Genomic DNA, 6,664 nt, shown 5'->3' with positions numbered 1-6,664 from the left:
CCTTAGTTATTTTAGTTCTTTTGCTATCTTAACTAATACTGTCTCCTGAGACGTCAACTTGAACCAAAGCCGGTGGTTGAGGCCTCGCTGACTTGGCTAATTACTGTAAGCCCCCTTTCCCTAGGAAATGTCAAGGAGTGAGGATTCTGCCAATTTCTGAATTAGATAACTAACCACATTGCCTTGCTACTAAACCCTACATTTAACATCAAATGGTTTGGTGTCAATGCTTGCTTGAGTTTTGTTTGAGCCTTCTTTGAACACTTGCTCCTCTCATTGGGGCCAGTCTTGGCAGTCAGGTTAGATTTCTCCTGTCTTCAAATCCTGTACACTCATACTCTACATCTTACTCTTTGTTCCCAACTTCTCTACTCCCTCTGCATTTTCAAGAACTGAAGAATGTCCTATACCTTACCTGGCTAACTAATGACACAATTCACTCATCCGGACATGGAAATTTGAGCACATTTAAAGATTAAATGTCCTCTTACTTTCTCACCTATCTCGAATTTAATTATTTAGTGGCGTCTGTTTGACTCTTTCCAATACAGGAGAAAATAATGAAAAATTCAAGTTGAAAATTTTATAAAAAGAGTGATTCTAGTCAATATTAGTGCTCTGTCAGGCACCCAACCCATGGTGAATTTTCTTAAGGAAAATATATGTCCAGCAAACAAAATCAGGCAAATGCATAACAATTTGCTCCATAAATGTAAGAGAGATCCTTGGCTAAATTTTTTGACCTTGTCATTCTCTTTATGTATAAGCTGCATAGTACTGTTAGAAATAGCCACCCCTCCCCAAGAAGTAAGTTCTTTAATTCTTCAGGTCCTTCATACTGCTCTAGGGATTGACCAAGTGATTCCCCAAGGCCTTGTCTTCAAGGTATTTCATCCCAGGTGATTCAGCAGATAATTTGATTCTGTGAGTTCTTAAAACCCATCAATTAATATAAACTGGATTTTCACTGTTTTCAATTCCAGCTAGGTCAGATATTATACCCTTAGCTTCCCTCCTTTACCAGATTGTGGTCTGCAGTCATGCCTCTTCATTCATTCTCTTTGCAGTTCTGCACATGAAACTAATTCTGCCTAATTTAAGCAGAAAATGGGTTTGTTAAACAGATACAGCAAACCTTATACAACTTCTGCAAGGCTATACAGCAAGGAACATTGGCTATATCGTATCATAAAAATAGTCCGGTGAAAAAACTATTGCCACCTGTATTATACACATAGCTAGGAAAGAAAGTATTTCATATTAATATTTTCAATTTTTTTAGTCGGAGGCAGGTTCTACCTCATGTGGTGGGAATTCTGCAAACATGGAAAAAGAGCTCATGTGTTGAATAGCCACAAGGTCAACTACACATTACACTGTCTTCAGTTTAACTGTGGGAGAAAAAAGAAGAAAAAACATAATTTGGTCTACATTCTAAAATAGTGCATATTAGTAGATATATTAATTTTGAATTATTTACATCCTATCTAATAATTAGCAACAAATTCCATTTGTCACAAAAATTTATAACAGGACAAAGTGAGAAATTGCAGACTCTAGTTTTAAAATGATAGAAGAATGTATCAAAAGTATCATAGAGATGATGTGGGAATTTGATCAATCTTTTTGTCACCATTAGATAAATTCTGGAGCCACTAAACATTCTAAAAGATACAAGAGTAATATAAACCAAGGAGAAATTAAATTTCACTTGATATATTTCACCTTTTCCATTAGCTTTAGTGATCAGGTTTATTTTTTATGTTTCATTGAATTTATTTTCATGGCAAATGTAAATATAATAGAAAAAATATTTGGATAGACTACTGTAGCTCTGTGTTGTGCTGCCTATTCTAGGTTATGGGAATAAACAGAAATCAATGAGAAACATTATACACCTATGGAGCTGTCATGTTTCTCAAGAGATGTGAGATGACTTATCTCATCCTGCTTTGCCAGCATTCTACACATCTATCAGCTCTGACTTGCTGCTCAAGTTGGCCTCTGCACCTCTTGCAACTCTGTACTTTGGCCAGATAGTGACAAGAGCAAGAGATGAATAGCAGGAAGAAAGAATTAGCCAAACATAATACAGTTGGTCTTTCATATTCATGGATTCCACATCTGTGGATTCAACCAACCCATAATATTTGTCTGAATCAAAAATACTCAGGAAAAAAGTGCATCTGTAGTAAATGTGTGCAGACTTTTTTTTCTTGCCATTATTTCCTAAGCAATATAGTCTAATAACGATCTGCATACAATTTACATTGTATTAGATATTATAAGGAATCTAGAGGTGATTTGAAGTATACAGGAGAATGTGCATAGGATATATGCAAATACTAGGCCATCTTTAAGTCAGTGACTTGAGCAGCTCAAATTTTGGTATCCAAGACAGATCCTGGGACTAATCTTTCATAGATACCAAGGGATTCTTTCTGATCAGATACTGTAAGCTTATTCATCATCATCCCAAGAGAAACAATTTTAGATAATTGATCAAAGTTCCATGTGCTTGTACATTTATTTCTCTATTGATGCAGCCTAATTGTCTTATCTGCTAACTGCTTCAGTAATTCCATAAGGGTTAGTTTTGGGTTTTTTTTGTATTCCTTATCAGAAGACTTTTCTCTTTACCTTTTGTATTTCCACTGATTCTAAGAAACATGCTCTTTTAAAGCATTCATAGAGGTACTATAAGTATGGTTCACATATGGCAGTTGCATATTAAAAGATAGTTCTTGAATTATAAAAAAACATGAGAGCAATTCTGTTCTTGAAAGGGAACTTCTTGAAAATTCCTATACCTGGACCCCTCCGTAGACCTGAAAATTCTTGCAGTTCACCCTGACCACATATCTTCCCCTACAATGATTCTTCCCTGAGCTTGGCCAGCCATGGAATACTATTTAGCTATAAAGAATTACAAAGTAATGCCTTTTGCAACAATTTGGATGGAACTGGAGACCATTATCCTAAGTGAAGTATCTAAAAAATTAAAAAACAAACACCACATGAACTCATTCCTAAATTGGAACTAACTGGTGAGCACACATGCGCATAGAAGGAAGTGAAACTCAATGGAAATCAACCATGGAGAAGGTGGGAGGTGGGGATGGGTGAAAACCTACCTAACAGTACAAAGAATAGTATCTGGGTGGTAGGCACTTTTATAACCATGACTCAAGCATTCTAAAAACAATTCATTTAACCAAAATTATTTGTACCCTGTAATACTTTGAAATAATAAAAGGAAGACTGGGGGGGGGCAGTAGAGGAGGTGTGCCTGGAACTAATTATTTGTGAAAAAAGGGTAAATTTTGTATGAGTGGAGGAGAAAATGAAAATCATTATCGGTAGAGAAAAGAGAAAAAAGGAAGAGGAGGAGGGAGGGAGGAAGGGCAAAAAGAAAGAAGTTAGCAGAAAGAAAAGAAAAAAATAAAAAAACTTAAAGGCAGAAATATGTATATGCTGTTGAGTATTTAGTGGATAGAGAGGAACTAACTTAGAGCAGATATTATGTTTTAGAATTTGTTTTTTGCTTATCTGTTATTTATTCATAGATTGAACTGGAGGAGATAAATGGCTTCTAGTATAACCATGTTCCAGACCCTTCCAAAAGAGACATCCTCAATCTTTCAAGAGTAACTCTGACATCTGGATTACATTTGTAAGACATACATTAAAAATTTGCAAGTTAAAAATGTTTCACACTAAGTGGATATTAATAAAATTTTATATTAAAATAAATCACATTCAGTGAAAAAAAAACCCTGAAAGAGTCTTATCTAGAAAACCTGTGATTTGACCATTTTCCTCTTAGCTATTCCCCTAGATTTGCTTCTCAATTGTCTAATAGGTACACTTGTTACCCAAAACTGTTTCAATAATGCTTTCATTGGATTAGAACCCTAAGTAACATTTTGGAGAAGCCTGGAATAAAGTTTCTATGGAAACTGGCAATACAATATACTCTTGAAGGTTTGGAGCTGGACTAAAGATGATGATTTAAGAATAACTGACAAATGTGTTGACTCCTCTTCAGAGCAGTGCATGGTCGGGTCAGGTGGGATGAAACTAATTCATCATGGTGTTATAGAAGTAACTATACTGAAGGATGGATCATTTTGCATTTCATCAGGTTCAGTTTTATCTAATTTTGTTTCAGCTCCTGAGATGCTTAAAAGGCTAAAGATATAAATTCAAAGTGTTATGCTTTTGTAGCATTGATGACTTGTTATATATTTTTCAATGTGAAAGTTTCGACAGATTGTTTTCAGACTACAGGTGATTGATTATCTGAAATATAACATGAATGTTATGGTGAGTTGCCAAGCATGAAGAGTGTCTTTTTATAAACAACATTCAAGTTAACTAAATCGATCTGTGTTCTTATTTTTTAAAAAAAATCCTTCCTGTAAAGATTTAATTTTCTTTCTTTTAATTATTTCTAAACAGTTACATGTGCAAAATAAACTCAACTGGAGGGGTATTTAAAATGATCACAAAGGGTAGTACACATTACTAGCTGAAATGTATAATGGAATCTCTAAGCCAAGAAAAAACAAAGTTAGCTAGAATATTCTCTTTTAAAATATTTTCAGAGAACTATCACTTAATTTTTCATTCAATATTAAAAAATACTTTTGAAATTAAAATTGTTGGGTAAAGTGAATCGGTTTCTTTTATAAAATACTGATTTTATTAAAACTTAGATTGTTTCTAAAATACACTTGAGTTCATGACACATAAGATTACATTTATTGTAAATTTATGAAGCTGATTAAAAAGCTCTGGAAAAAGTTCATAATGAAAGCACTGACATCATCTTAAATATACATAAACTTTTGATATTATAGTCTGCTTTATATCTCATATTTACCTATGGATCATTTATTTTTCATAAGAAATTCTAATATGTCAAATGAATAGCAGCTGTTGTAAAGCATGCTTATTTTTCTGAGAGAATAGGGAAACAATGTATGTAATTTATAATTTTAATAATTGAAAAAACTCAAAACACTAAAAAGTAAGTTTTCCCACCCCTTCGAGAATTTACTTCATATACCTTTGGGCATCAGAAGACTCAGTTGCAATTCTAGTGGCCAAAACTAGATGGTGCTCTACAGTTGTCAGTTCTTGAAGTCAATTTCCAGGCGTTTAGAATAATTGGATTTAAGGGCTTAATTAAGGATGTATTTCATGAGTTTCAGACTACTTCTCTCTCTTTCTTCCTCAGACATTCTTAGGGGCTAAGAGGCATGTTTTTCTGTGTTTACGGCCTTAGTTACTCCTTGCCCCGCTTCTAAGACCTTATTCACCATCTATAGAACAGACATACTAGTGTTAGATCAAGAAACTTAAGTTCTAGAATAATAGTCGAAGGAAATATTTAGTGTTACATAGTCAAAGTCTTGGTCAGAATAAACGCTCAGGTCTTTGATGTATTCAGACTAGCTACCTTACCTAACATGGTGAGAAAGTACAGAGAGTAAGACTAAGATTTTTTTTTATTTATTTATTTCAGCGTATTATGGGGGTACAAATGCTTAGGTTACATACATTGCCCTCCCCCACCCCCACCCCCACCCTGCTTTCCCCCTGAGTCAGAGCTTGTATTTTCTCGGATAGAGCTGGAACCCATTCCAGCTGGGTGAAGTGAAGTATCCCAAGAATGGAAAAACAAGCACCACATGTACTCACCATCAAATTGGTTTTAACTGATCAACACCTAAGTGCGCATATAGTAATAACATTCATCAGGCATGGGGCACATGGGAGAGGGGAGGGGTATATACATACATAATGAGTATGATGCGCACCATCTGGGGGATGGACACGCTTGAAGACTAAGTTTTTTGATGGAAAAGAGAAGGGCAAAGAATGAACCCTAGTTATTGTTTCTTAAATTATCAGAGTACTTTTTGCTCCCTTCCCCTGAATATCTTTCATTGTCCCCTGTCCACTGATCTAAGGATCTGTTGATAGAAAAGCAGAAGGAAGAATAGGAAGGAGGACAAAAAGATGCTCACAGGTAAGCCTATTCCATGTTTCAGGCACTAATTTAAGCACTTTACATATGTTTCCATATTTGTTTTTTGAAGCAATCAAAGGAAGCGTGAATGAATGACCTCTCTTTTACATGAGGAATCTGGCACCCAGGTGAATAACTCCTCCTCAGTAATAAGTGGTGATTAAGGATTTGGCCACAATTCTGTCTAATTCTAGAACCAATGGTGTTTTCTGCAACTGCAGTTGGGACATCCAAGAAAACTGGTCATAGTCTCTTGTCTGTCTGTCTACGGTGAGTATGCCATAATTCTAGGTTTATACTGTACCATGTACTGTCTTAGATAGTATCACATTTAATTTAATAGACAACTCGGTTGCACTATGAATAGAAAGTGAAATTTCCAAGCTCAAATCTTGAGTCAGTGGCAGTGCCCAGATAAGAGCCTAAATCCCTTGATAATAAACTTCAGTTTTAAGGAAGAATTTAAGCACATGTAAATGGACAACTTATAATGTTTTGCTGTTTGCTTTATTTCTTATGATTGATATAAACTACCTTGATTCATAATTTTCCTAGTCAATGAGGGATCAACAGTATATATTACTACCATAAAGTAATTTATAAAAATACAAATAAAAATTCTTCCAA

Source organism: Microcebus murinus, chromosome 5, assembly GCF_040939455.1.
Source record: "Microcebus murinus isolate Inina chromosome 5, M.murinus_Inina_mat1.0, whole genome shotgun sequence".
NCBI classification, from domain to species: Eukaryota; Metazoa; Chordata; class Mammalia; order Primates; family Cheirogaleidae; genus Microcebus; species Microcebus murinus.
The sequence above is the reverse complement of the archived record's forward strand: the minus strand, read 5'-3'. Positions refer to the sequence as shown.